This window comes from Nyctereutes procyonoides, unplaced genomic scaffold, assembly GCF_905146905.1.
Source record: "Nyctereutes procyonoides isolate TBG_1078 unplaced genomic scaffold, NYPRO_anot_genome, whole genome shotgun sequence".
NCBI classification, from domain to species: domain Eukaryota; kingdom Metazoa; phylum Chordata; class Mammalia; order Carnivora; family Canidae; genus Nyctereutes; species Nyctereutes procyonoides.
In genome coordinates this window covers 46470338-46485413 of record NW_026575146.1, presented here as the reverse complement: position 1 = coordinate 46485413, position 15076 = coordinate 46470338, and positions in this window count along the sequence as shown.

The window sequence follows — 15076 nt, the reverse complement described above, 5'->3', positions numbered from 1 at the left end:
TAAAAGTTGCGACCATTTGGAGAAAATATATCAGCATTGTATGGGGCTTAGAGTAAGTGCTCACAAGATGAGGGTGGAAAAAATACGGGCTCTGCAATCAGATGACCTGGTTTTCATCCAAGGTGATAACAAGCTCGTCTACTTGTTAGTGTTCTGACCTTGAACATGTTATTTACCTCTTTAAACTTTGCTTCACCAATGATAGGGGGGTTATAATAGCAACCATCTCAGAAGCACACAGCAAAGACCTAATGATGTTATATATTTTTTTAAATTTTAATTTATTTATGATAGTCAGAGAGAGAGAGAGAGAGAGAGGCAGAGACATAGGCAGAGGGAGAAGCAGGCTCCATGCACCGGGAGCCCGACGTGGGATTCGATCCCGGGTCTCCAGGATCGCGCCCTGGGCCAAAGGCAGGCGCCAAACTGCTGCGCCACCCAGGGATCCCTGATGTTATATTTTAATAATAATAATATTATTATTATTATTTTACAAAAGCTATGGGAATGTCGCCAAGATGTATAGATTATTATATACCACATTAGGAAAATAAAGGACATAACGTTGGATTATTATCCAAGGAAAGCATTTCGGTGGACCCTTGATCTTCTGATTAAAGATCCAGCACTTGACAATTACAGCTGGAAAAAATCTCTCTCCTTGCGCAGATGCTAGGAGAGATCTCTTTTCTGAAAGCTCTGCAATCTGGTCCGTGCAGTGCTTTTCATGACTAATGAAAATAGATGTTGCGTGTTTTGAAGTTTACCGCACATCGTCTGTGGTTGGGCTGCAGCTGGATGGCCAGGTTCTGTGATGGGAGGCTGGCAGGTCAGTTAGCAAAGGTCCCCGCAGCAACTTGCTGTGCCAGCTCTTCAGAGAAGTACCTAGCTTGCTCACCTCTCCTTCCGCCTGTGACTGAGGCCAGTGCACTTGGGTTCAGGAGGCTCTTTGGGTGTGAGCAACTCCTCCATATAGATAATTATCAGCCTTTAGAAGTTTTGAGTTACTGTGCAGCAGGGGACAGCAGGTGCCAGACAGGAGGGAGCTGCCTTGTGAGACCTTGTGCCCCTGGCACTCTGAGCCTTGGGTTACACCTTGCCCCTGCACATTACGACGATGGTGTGGTGAGCAGCCTGTCTGCTCCCACACACTGTGGAGCCGGGGAGGCGAGAGCATGTCACTGGTATCACAGAGCCATTTAAGGGCTGTGACTGTTGTTGCTATCTCTGTAAAAATGGACTGGATATTGCCTTTTAGACTGAAGGAGGGGAGCGAAACCCACCAGATTTTATGTCTGTTTTATATCAGGTTTCACCCTTAAACAACTATATTAAGTGCTCTTTGGGTTAGACTGAAATGCTTGGAGAACCTCATTACAGAGTCTAATTATCATGGCATTTCATAAAAGGCGAAAGAGGAGTCTGGCTGGGAGAATCCTGCCCTCTGAGCGCTGATGTTGCTGGTTTGGATTTCAGTAACCACTAGAAGGTGCATTTTTGCATTTCTTGCAGATGTACTTTGCAAGGGAGGAAACTGGGAAGGAGCAGGGAGGAAAAAAAAATCATGCCACCGATCTGTTTTCTTTTTTGAAATTGTAAATTACATAAGAAAAAAAAGAAATTGAAACATGAATAGACAAAGACTTTGTTTATTTATTGCCAGGAGAGACCCATTAGCATGCTGCACTGTGTTTCCATGGCATTGTGGAGACATAAACAGAAAACACGGACTAATGCATTCAGTTAGGCGCAGATTTTAAAGTCTAATGTGCAATCTAAATATATATCACATGTATTCTTGCTATTTATTTATCTATTGCATATCCAGCAGTGAAGGGGGAGACTGCCTAACTAATGGGAGGCTGTGATCCGTTTGTAAATGTGCCTACACATTCAAGCCTCTATTTGTGATGTGTGTCTATAGCTTCTCCACGCTCTTTTGTTACCTTGCAATCCCATCTTACCTCCCTTTTCCTCTTCTTGACAAGAGGCAGCAAACGCAAATGCCTTAATTCACCTTCCAGTCAGGTAACCCACCAGAGGGAAGGGACTTGGGATAAGTGTATATGAATCACTGTTAGTGATGAGGACGCAGCAAATTGAAGAGCCCATGCTCTCTTGACAAGCAACAATTCTCGACAAGCATAAATGTAGGTTTTATTTCATAAGATCTGACAAATTTTCAAGAGAATCTGTAAATCCGCATTGTTACCTGAAGCCTGCTGATTAAAGAAATTAGCATATTTGTTGGTCAAATGCAACAGAGCAAGAAGAGTACAAGGGCTGCCAGTTTCTGACATCTGATTTGTGAGAATAACTTCACTGTTGTGGTGGTTGCTGTTCTTTAAAGGCAGAAGAGAGCCTTCACCCCTTCAGTGATGCAAATTGCACGTTGCAATAATGCAATTGAGTCCATGTCAGAGCAGAGCCCAGAATTCCCAGCTTTGATGGCTTTGATGCCTGGTTTAGTGCCCTTTCCTCATCATCTTGATTGATTCGTGCCTGTTGATTCTTTGGAAATTTCAGCTGGCTCTTCCTCAGAGAGAAACATCGAGCAGAAGGGAAGAGGAAAGCACAGGCCCAAGGTACAGAATAATGTGACCCTGTTCCAAAGAGGTCCTGGGTGAGAGAACAAATGGTCAGAACAGAACAAGAGTGAATAATTTCATTCTCTTGGAGATCACGTGTACAAATAGGATGAATGCCATTCCAAGAATTCATTATCAAGCCAGTTAATTGTAGAATCAGAAAGTAGCTCAGGGAATTAGTTTGCATGAAATCAATTGGTATCACTTGAGTCCTCTCCTTAATTTCAGGGATTCTCTACCAGTCCTGTATGGAGTGTCTGTCTTTATATGCTAAGGAGTAGGGTGACAGAGACACTTATATTCTGTGCTGTATTCTAAGCAAATATGGCATATATTCACCTTTTTTCTTAAACTCAGGTGTGCAGTAGATTTTATTTTATTTTTAGGACAGTGTTCTTTGACTCATCTTCTGTGAAATACAGCATAAGTCTTCCAAGACTGAAGTGTGAAGCCATATTGTCTGGAAACAAAGAAAAAAATAAAAAATATTACTTATTTTGGAGATAATAGATTTACTCTGTCCCTAAAGATAAAACCAAATTGTTTGAAAATATCTAAATGAATGAAATAATTAGCTTCAAGTGTATCAAAAGCCTTCCACTGTATTGATACACAACTGATATGTAATGAACTGTATTTTCATTCTCTTATACTTGATTTGCCTGAAATTTTGCAACCATGATGGGAATTATGGTTTCGAGCCACCTCCCTTTGCTTCATTGCCTTTTGCTTTTCATGGGCTCTGGCTTACGCTCCAGTTGGGAGCCACCTTTCCTTCTTAGGTATTTTCTTGTTCCTTTTATTCTCAAAGGTCCATTAAATGGGAAACACCCTATTATAGCTGCAAAGTGAGTGTGCTTCTTCCTCACCCCATGGGCTGTCACAAAAAGGGTCTGGTTTTCTGTGAAGACGATCCCCTTGCTACCCGTATCACAGTGTGCTCGGATTACCTGCCAAGTGCTTGCTGTATAAATTATAGCTGCCTGGTGGGAGCTTTAATTCACATACTTGATGTTTTAAAAAAATATTTTCAAGGTTGAACTCCATAAATCCAAGTTTTTTGACTGGGTTATGTCTGCTTTCATTTTTCCTTTTCTTCTTTTTGTGTTTAGAATTAAATCTTCTTTTGTGGGAAAGGGAAGAAAACACAGGAACTCCGGGAGACAAAATATTGTGGTTGACGAATCTCAATTAATAAATGCTGAGTTAGCATAGGTTGGAAAATAATATAGGCTGGTATTATATATTCAGATGAGCTAGTCCTTCTAAACCTTTCAGACCTTGAGGGCAACTTTGGAGTTCAAGGTTGCCTTTTTTTGTTTTGCACATTGAAGTGCATGAATGCGCTGGCATGCCTGAGCTCAGGTGTGCCCAAATTCAGTTGTGGCCCACCCTGGGATGTATGTTCAGTGAGAAACCAAAATTAGGATAGGTGTTTGCTTTTAAAGTTGGCAGAATCTTAATTCCTTTGCCAAATTTTCTTGCCTTGTCTTTGCCCTTCTCACAGCAAGTGAACGCAAATGGAACTTACAGATGAAATGACATCTTGGGCATTGATGAGGGTTGATTCCCAGTTGATCCATGGATTGACAGGTGAGGATGACACAGGCAGCCGGAAATGCCCTAACAGGCCCAGAGCTGTGCATGCAATGAGATTGGGGAGTGAAGTTTTGCTAACAGGTAGTTTTGAGGAGAGGACAAAAGAGATGGGCCAAGAATCATTGTGAGACTGAGTGGTTAGAGAAGTGGGATTTGAGCTAGAACTTTGATGATAGCAGTTGTGATGCCACTAAAGGCACTGTTTAAAATTTCTTTCTTTGGAGAGAGTCTCTGGTGGCCAAAGGCCCTGTCTTTGCTGCTGGATGAGGTATATAAATTAGAGTTCAAAAGGCTGAGCAGATGAGAACTTGTTCTGTCTAACGGAGGGAGGAAGCAGTTGAGGTTTCGAAGAGAATGGAAAGGCAGGGAAATACCAGAAGGCTCTGGGGAATGGGAAGGCAATTGATGAGGCTGGATCGGGCTCTGTGAAAGGTAGAGGAAGAGACAGCTGAGTGGCCTGGAGAAATTGGACTGATTTTTGATATGTCCGAATGGAATTTTCTAGACTTTGTTCTCAGCAATGTGATGTAATGCCTTTCATTTATTTACCACATCTTTTGTAATTCTCCATTGTTCCTGAATGCTTTGCATGCATAGGATTACTTTTGCAACCTGTGAGGGGTTGCTGAATTGCCCTTAAGGTCAAAGACAAAAGTCTCTAAGCAGGAAGAAGCCAATCTGGATTGAGGGAATAGTAGTAGTATAGGTCACAACCCCAATGAAGACAACTGTAATGGAGATAGTTGTGGGGCTTATTTACTGAAGGCCTACTACATTCCAGATACTTCACATACATTATCCTATTAATTTAATTTTCATGACAACCCCGCAACTGTGGGCTCCACGTTTTATCCCTGTCTTCACCCAGCCCTCTGCATTGTTCCGAATTCTTCACAGAGCCCCAGGGGAGTGTGAATCCTCTTTCCTGAGCCCTGGGTTGCTTATTTTTGGCATTCCTTCTAAGCAATGATGGTGGCACAGACTTGACACTAGAATATAGATTTATTATGCAGAACTGACTAAACACTGTCAGTCGAAGTAGTCACAGGTAAATGGCACATAAAGCTCTCTCTTGGATGCCTAGACTCAGGTTATCTTCTTTACAGATACCTCATTTTCTTCCTGTATAAAATCCACAGACTTCTCCCTAGGTTCTTTCCCAGGTGGAGCTGAGTAGACTCTGGTACCACCCCTAATTATGGCTTATTTTATTTCATGTAGTGCTTCATTATAATGCAATTATCAGACATCAGAGGCATCTTGCCAGGGCACCTGGGTATTGGAGTATACTCAGTACAGATTAAACCAAGAACATGAACTTGATTGGGTCTGCCCCCTCCCCCCTACCAAACCTCCCCCCAAGGACATGCTGCCCTGCAAAGTTTCTCATGAATAATCTCCTTTCCTCCCAAACCATAGATTCTCCTCTGATCAATACTTTACTGTGATTCAATGATATGAAGAGGTAATATCATTCCCTGTTTTACAGATGAGATTTAGGGAGGTAAAGCAAGCCATTCAAGGTCACACAGCTAGGAAGAGATAGAGCTAGAGTTCCATCCTGGATCTGTCTGGCTCCCAAGAAGAGCATCTTTCTTTCCCATTTTTGCTTTATTTACTGGTAACCCTCTCCTTCCACCATGGGCATAGGCCGGACAATTTAGGGGTATGAATTGAGCAAGCATTTAGTATCATGAAGGTTTGCAACATCTTTTTATGCTTTTTCTCAGAGCTGCTTTGTTTTTGTTTTTTTGTTTTTTAGGAAACATTTTTCAAAAATATTTCATTTATTTGACAAAGAAAGAGAGCACAAGCAGGGGGAGGAGCAGAGTGAGAGGGAGAAGCAGGCTCCCCGCTGAGCAGGGAGCCTGCTACCAGGCTGGATCCCAGGACTGGGTTCATGACCTGAGCTAAAGGCAGATGCTAAACTGACTCAGCCACTCAGGGCCTGAAACGTTTTTTTTAATTAAAAATATAAAATCACCACTTAGGTTTAAGGTAGTTCTAGTAAAAGTTGCAGTGATACTACTAAATTTAAAAAATAATTCTTACCTTATTAATTATTTTAAGTGAGAATTCAGGGGCAATACACTTTCAATGCCTCTCTCCAAGGTCCAAGTGCAAATGTTTACCACCAAACTAGTTGCAGAAGAGAGAAAGAAAAGTCTTGCTTAACAAGAGAAGCATGTAAAATACCTCCAGCACAGAAAACACCTTTTATTTTACTCTAAGAATAACTCCAAAACACCAGGCATTAAAAAACAACAGTGACAATAAATCTTTACAAATGCATTTCTTCCCACACTGACAACTGTTGAGAATATACTTTGCTCCATTACACTGTGTTATCATAGACAGTGTAAAGGATGTTAAAGTATACCCGTGTGCCTCCACCCCAGGAACCACATAATGCTGCCTTTGCCATGGAGTGTCTGCTTGTTTTTCTACCTAGCAAGTTGCACTGGGATTTTTTTTTTCTTTATGATATACTGGATGAAGAATCTCATTTTTAAAAACACTTTTTGTTCTGAAAAATGTTCAAGCATACACAGGTGTAGAGAGAATTTTATAATTAATCCTCATGTAGCCACTTCATTTCAATGATTATTAACTCCTGGCCCAACCTGTCCCTTCTATCATTGTTGCTCCCTATGGGTTTTTCTTGGGGGGGGGGCTTTTAAAGGGGAGTGTAAAGCTAACTGCAAACATAGCATTATATATAAATATTGAGTCTCATTTTAAGTATCTCTCAATCAACTCCAATTTTTCCAAAAATTTTAAAATTTATTTATTCATGAGAGACACACAGATGCAGAGTCATAGGCAGAGAGAGAAGCAGGCTCCCCATGGGGAACCCGGTGCGGGAGTTGAGCCCAGGACCCTGGGATCACGACCTGAGCTAAAGGCAGATGCTCAACCACTAAGCCATCCAGGCATCCCCCAAATTGTTTTTATATGTAGTAGACATGCAAATGATCCCCCCCCCCATTCTAAGAAATGATGGAGAGACTGCCGATGCATTGAGGGTGCCATTGGCTCTTTTATGTTGTTTCTTTCTCCCCCAGATGTCACTAGAAGTCCCATTTGTGAAGGAGGTGGACCCTTAAGTGGTAGTGACTGATGGCCTGGCCATGTGCTGGCTATTCTTCCTAACACTGGCCTCTTCTCTGCCATCTTCTCCAGTGCCCAGTAGGGATCTATTTCCCAGACAAAGGAGTATGTGATGATAATGGGTTGAAGTTGTTTCTACGAAACTCATGAATTTTTCATGTAATTTAAATACAGATTGGGCTGCTAGGGACATGGTTCACTGAGAAACACTTTCATGCTGAGTCTAGGCATTGTGTCCTCAAAGGCTTGTCTCTCTCATAGAGATTTGAGGAAGGAAAATAGGAAAGGAAAAATCCAACTTTGTCCTGCAGACTTGGCTTCTCTGGCTCCATTTGCCTTTAAAGCTCTGGAATCAGGGCAGAGATAAAAGTGTTTTACACTTAGGGTTTTGGTAGCCTTGATTGTTGGCCACATCAGATGGCTCTGCATCCATAAAGGGTGGCCTGGTGGAGCTGAGGCCTTGTTTTACTAGATCTGTTTATGTATTTGTTCCTCTCAATGTCTCACTATTCAAAGAAGGTATTTAGGAGGTTAGGGCCTGGGCAGAAATTAAGACCCATAGTAGACATTCAGCACACTTCTTGACAATTCATTCATTCATTTATTCACTTTGTGATTCTAAGTTTTGTTCAGCATCTTGGGGATGCTTTATTAAAAAAGACAGTCTCAGGGATCTCTGGGTGGCGCAGCGGTTTGGCGCCTGCCTTTGGCCCAGGGCGCGATCCTGGAGACCCGGGATCGAATCCCACATTGGGCTTCCGGTGCATGGAGCCTGCTTTGCTTCTCCCTCTGCCTGTGTCTCTGCCTCTCTCTCTCTCTGTGACTATCATAAATAAATAAAAATTCAAAAAAAAAAAGACAGTCTCAATCTGCACAGGGTTTATGCCATAATGGAGAAGATAGACAATAAGTATACAAACAAATAGCAATAGTTGTTAAGTCATATGGAGCAAATGAAAGTGGTGCTCAGGTATAGCACCTGATTGGAGAACAGAGAGTAGCTAATTTAGATCAGAGGATCCATCAGTCAGGAGCAGCAGGGTCAGTGCTACTCACAGTTGGTCAACATCAATATTAGCATAATTTAGAAACTTTTTAGAAATCCAGATTTCCAAAGAGCTACTAGAAATTTGATCCAAAGATGCATAATCTACTAAATTATCGCTAGGGAGGGATGCTCCAGGTGATTTTTGTGCAGGTAAATTTTGAGAAACAGTGGGCTAGAGTATGTAGATCTGAAACCCAGACCTAAAAGCAATTTCCTGTTGCATGCCCAATACGGATCAGCAGGGGGCTTTGCTGCTTCTAGTGTTTCAGGGATCCAGGCTGTAGCATTTGCCACTATCTCAAACATCACTGGTTGTCACAAGGAGCATGAGAAAACTCTTGAGTGTGCACACATGCACATGCATGTGTGTGTTTTGCAATTCAATGCTCCAATCAGGAGGTGACACATACCAATTTTGTGCACAACCAATTGGCAAGCCCTGGGCCAATGGCTACATCCAATCTCCATGAGCCCAGAAGAATGGGCCTACCTTGTGTCCGGAGAAGCAGCACCATAGAGGATCAGTGAAAGCTGGCCTGAGGTGACATCATGAGAGTTGACTTGATGGATGAGCAGGAGCCAGCCCTGTGGAAAATATTCCAGAAACAGGTAACAGCAAAGACAAAGGCCATGGATCAGAAATAAGTAACTGTCTGCTCTTTGCTAACATTTAGAGATGAAAAAGAAGTGGAAGTAAAAGGTAGTTGATTCTAGGAGCCCAAAGAAGCAGTGCATTCTTTCTGTACTATTACTAATGACCGCAGAGGCTAATACCAAAAATAACATTTCATACCTTTGAGTCATCTGTGTTCCAGGTCCAACCATCCATGGTCCCCTTTGAGACTAGTGTGATTTAGGAACATGGTACTTCACAGTAGAAAATGCTTGGACCTTGGTTCCAGTCCTTGCTATGCCACTTGGGCAATTCGTTTAAGCTCTTTGACACTCGGTTTCTTTTTCATCTGTAAATTGGGGTTAAAATACTTTCCTTACAGGGTTATTACACAGATGTAATGAGATAAGGAATCTAAGGGGCTTTTCTGTGACAAATTGTGGCATTTGTGTCTAACAGTAGACACAAAAGATACTAAATAACGTTACTGATTTAGAGTGGAATAGAATCATTGAATCTTGGGAATTGAAAGGGCTCTTTGAAGTCTCTTAGTCCATTATCCCATCCACTGCAGAAATCCCCAGAAACTTCCTGGCAGTTGGTCTTATAATCATGCTCGAAATTCTAGTGACAAAAAATTCCTCTTTTTGAGAAAGTACTTTTCAATCCAGACCCTGTATTTTCAGGGGCCAGCTTATTGATAGGGTTAATTCATGCTCGAGGAAAAAATGTGTTCTCTGGTCAAAGAAGTTTGCAAACTTCTGGGTTCTACAAATTAATACACGTTTCTTTATTATACATGACATTTTAGAGCCTTTCGTATTTTCATGAATAATTGCAATTCTCTAAAAAATTGCTATGCTCCACAGTGTTTTCCAAGTAAGACTTGGGGGACTAGTGTTTTAAGAAACATAAACATTGATATACATATTAAACACCTCTTCTTTACATTGAAGAAAATTCTGTCTAATAACTTAAAACTCTTCCTCTTATCCCTGCTCTCTGGAATAGCAGAAGTAAGTAGGTTTGCATTGCTTTCTAAAAACAGATTACATAGAATCGATGTATGATTTAGACACGTGGCCTGACATAAAGTGGAATACTTCTGAATGGTTGTTGTGGCGTACAAAGTCTTTCATTACCAGAGTCTTTAACCCCTGTCATGCATATAAATTGATTATCCCCAAACTAGAAAATGAGACAAATATCCCTTTCTGATATTTCTAATTCAAACACTGAAGAATGTATTTATTGAAATGACAATTGTATATAATCCTTCTTGAGTGCTTCTGATTCCTCTTTTTACTCCACCACCCTTACATAGCTGACATTACCCTGGAGTTCAAGATGAACAAGGCAGGAAAGTGAAGGGATTGACCAAAGCCACTGAGGGATTCTGTGTGTCACCTTCCAGAATAAAAGGCGAAGGTGTCTGGCTCCTGTGGTCTCTGCCTGTGAGCACACCACATCTCCTAAGAGGTCATTTGATGCTGGGTGAGGAAAATGAACTGGCGACAGAATGAAAAGGTTTCCAGTGATACCCTTTCCTTCCTATGACATCTTTGTGATGAGATCTTCTGATGTCTCCAAATCCACATTAGCTATGTAATGCAATGAGAAATTGCTTCTGTCATCAAAAGCATAGGACAATTATAGATCTACTTTGAGCATTTTGAATAGTGAGTAGTTCGTCCTTTTGCAAAAAACACATTTACTCTTATAACTTATCTTTGCAAAAGGTGAGGTATTATGGATGTAATACAAAGAACTCTGGAATAGGAATCAGGATACCTGAACTCTAGCCCTAGCTGTGCCAATAATAAACTGTGTGTGCATGGATAAGGCATTACTACCTCCTGAATCAGAGTCTTTATCCTTAAAGCAAGTAGGTTAAAAAAAATTATTTCTCAGTTTTGACCCTACCTCTACAGCACTATTACCATGTTAAAAACTTCTATTTTGAATGAAAGGAATTACTTTTAGTTCACAAAATCAGATATATAAGAAATAACTATTATTTTATTTTAGTTAACTTAAATGTGACCCTGAGATCTCATTTGGCCAAGGTTGAGTTCAATGTCAGACATTTTTGGCATTAACACTTCCTCCACAGAGATTTGGTTAATATTTTAATGTCTTACTTAGTGCTAGAACATCAGCAAACCTTAAGGTCCAAACCCTGGACCACAGTGGCCAGCATTGAGATGCCACTGTACCTGCTGGCCTGATGGCATGATGCCCTGTGGTTTTAGGGCACACTGCTCCTGTGTCATGCTGAAGGCTTAGATCTTTATGCTAAAACTAAGAGCTATGTCTAAAATCCTTCCTACTGGGTGATAAAGCCATTTCCTTGGCCACTTCTTGGAAGCTACCATAGAGCATCTCTGCTGTTATGGGACCTCTAAATTTTTGTCTTTTTTGACAAAGAGAATGAAAATTCATTTTTCTAGTACTCCTCAAAGATATCCTTATTTCTCCCCACTCTTTCCAGATGTTTATGAAGAAGGTAAACAGTCTTGAAAATAATTTTTTATTTTGCAAAAGATACAAAGAGCTTTTGTCTTTTTCTTCTTCTTCTTCTTCTTTTTTTTTTTTTTTGAACTTTTGTCTTCAAGTAGCTTCTCCTTTATATAGAAAATATCCCCAAAGCAGGATATACTAAGTGCCTGGCTATCTGCTTAAAACATAAAGCAAAAACATGGGGAGACAAAGATAAATTAATGTTTCAATAAATTATTCTGACCAGGTGGTAACACACAGAACTTTATGAAGGAGAAAGATAAAATTTTAAAACACTTTTTTTTTATTTCACACATAACATACTTTTATTTATTTATTTTTTTAAAAAAGATTTTATTTTATTTTTTATTCATGAGAGACATACAGAGAGAGGGAGACATAGACAGAGGGAGAGGCAGGCTCCTCGTAGGCGGCCCAATGTGGGACCCAATCCCGGGACTGGGATCACACCCTGAGCCAAAGGCAGACGCTCCATCCGCTGAGCCACCCAGGCGTCCCATAAGATACTTTTAGTATAGAATGCTTAAAATCAAGATAAGAAAAAATGAAATTATGTATTTAAACCATTTATGATCCAATCTCTTAGAGACAGCTATTTTTAGTATTTTGGTGTATATACTTTCACACTTTCTCTATGCATGTGTACTATTGCTTTATTAAATGTAGCTAACATTTATTGTTTGTTTACTAAGACTTAAGAGGCATGAGGAAAATATAACTCAGGATTAATAGAGAACCCAAAATTTGAATATGAAATATTTTAAGTAGCTATATTTATTGAGAATTTATCGTATCCATATACCATTATACAAAACCCTTTACGTGCATCTTTTTATTTAATCTTTGTATCAAACCATTAGATTAGCATTCATGGTAGATACTGCTGGTCATTTAGAAAGTCTTCATCTCGCTTTCCTACTTCTTAATAATCCATTCTTCTCCTTTGTAACCTATCTCACCTCTAACTTTAGTGATGGGCCTAATTGATAAAGGAGTGATTCCATTCTAACAGGAATGGAATTCCATTCATTTAGCTCATCAGTTACTCAGTTCTGGACAAGGAGACACAGAGAGTTGGCTTGGCATTTCTGGAAATAATTCCATGATCATAAGAAAAGAAACCCAAGAAGAAGCTATTTCTTTTTCTCTTTTCTTCTTTTAGACATAGCTAAGTATAATGTCATGTCTCTTATTATTTAATCTATTTTGAATTAATGTTTCTGTTTCTCGAGGCTACAAGTGTTCCAAGTAATACAGTATTGTTATCTTATTTCTGCAGATGATGAAATTGAAGTTCAGCTCTTGCCCAAGCTACTAAGACAGACCCCATCTTGGTTCTGAGCCCAGAACCTCCACTCATACACTTGAAACCTTTTCTACTTATAAGTCACTGGTATTTCTTTTCTGGTGAGCCTCCTGTTTGTGTCCTTTGGAAAGGCACAGTTTAAGCCCAGTATATATTTTGTTTTCTAGAGTTTCAGATAAGAAATTTAGGGAGAGCTTCTGACAAAGTTGTACTTACTTTTAAAGATGCCACTTTTATTTCTAAATTAACCTCACCATTGTTGTTTGTTATTTTTGTTGCTGTACATCTACAAGGTTGCATTTCAGTATTAATCCAACACATTCTAAAACTCGATGAACCAGTTATAACACTATTTAAAATAAACCATCTGGCAATATGGTCCTTTTATTTGGATATTTCAGAGTATCATTCTTTTTGCACTTTGGCTCATTGTAACTTCTTTTGCTGCCACCTATAAATTTGTAAGTTTCTTGAACACAGGGGTTGTATATCCTTATATTTTTGTTCTTTTAGAATGGAAATTTGGTCCATTTATGGGAGGTATGGGCAATATTTCTGCATTTACTGAGTGTTAAATGATGGTAGGTAACAGACATATTCTAGGGCTGTATAAATGATACATAACCATCAAATAACCTATAGGTTAGATTTTATTATCTTCATTTCACAGCACAGTTGAGAAAAAGTTTAGAGATGATAATTACCATTCATTCATTTATTCAGTTAGCAAATACTTCTTAAGCACAGCCAACCTGTCAGACACTCTGATAATTTTTACAGATACAGTGGTGAACAAGTTATGGTTCCTGTCTACAATAACTTTTGTAGTTAAAGGACAAAGATAAAGGAGTAACAAAGCAGTTATTATAGAGTGAGATGGAGAGAGAAGCCCAGGGAATTATGGGAGCAAGAAAGAGAGACACCTGACTAAACTGTGGTCATTAGGGAGGGTTTCCTTAAGGAAGCAGCATGTAATTTGAATCCTAAAGAGAAATTTAGAGCTGGCCAGGTAAATCTAGACTTATTAGATTGGTCTATGTTTAGTTTAAAGGGATTAGATAAGACTTCAAGGGAGGAGGATCTCATGTACAAGTCTCTGAGATATATAATTTTTTTCTTTTAAGATTTTATTTATTTATTCATGAGAGACACACAGAGAGAGGCAGAGATATATACAGAGGGAGAAGCAGGCTTCTCATAGGGAGCCTGATGCGGGACTCAATTCTTGGACCCGGGACTCAATTCACGCCCTGAGCCAAAGGCAGACACTCAATTGCTTAGCTACCCAGGTGTCCCTCTGAGGCATATTGTGAGCATGAAATATTCAGTGAATGGGGTTCGATGGGGATGGTGAGAGATAAGGCTGGAACAGTAAGTTAGATTTTTGAATTACCTTAATTGATGTGCTAAGAAAGTTGAATTATGCCCAGTAAGAATTGGTGAGCCACTTGGGGCCCTTAGGTAGAGGAATGATTTCTTTCTATTTTGGAAAGGACAGAGAATGAGTTAGAGCAGGGTATGGTAAAGCTTTTCTGTAAAGGATCGCATAGTAAATAATTTCAGCTTTGTGGGTCATGATCTCTCTCTTGTTTGTTAGCATAGCCCAAAAGCAGCAATAGACAGTATATTCATGTGCAAATGAATGAACATGGCTGTATTCTAATAAGCTTTATTTATAGAACCAGGCAGGGGGTCAGATTTGGCCAGTAAGCTGTTCTTTGCTGAACCCTGGTTTAGAAACAAGTGAAAATAAGGAGATAGGAAGTTGTTATAGTAATTGAACCAAAGTCTGAAAGAGATAATGCAAGTAGAATGAAGTAGGCAGATTTGCAAGATACAAGGACATGGTTTAATTAGGACTTAGGGATCGACTTGATCTGTGCATAGAAGGAGGGGTAAAAATAATTCTTGGAAGACTGGTATAGACTTCGAAGTAGATAATTGTGCTTCAACTGAAAACAGCTGGCTGAGTGAGGTGGAAAGAAAAATTATACTTACATAAATTGAGGATAAAATATGTGTCAAGATTCAGGTAAAGATTTCAGTGGGCAGATGGACATAGAAAATTTAGGTACTCGGTGGAGCAGTCTACAGTAGCCACAAAGATTTGATCATCACTGACATATTTGAAGTATTAATTGAAGGTAGGAGAGTGGGAGAAATCTTCTAGGAAGAGTGAGAATAAGAGCAGAGGACAAGGAATGGCATTGACGGGGGACCATGATAACCTAAGGTGTAGGCAGAAGAAGTGGTTTCCCTGAAGAGAGCTGAAGAGGAGTCCCAGAGAGGTA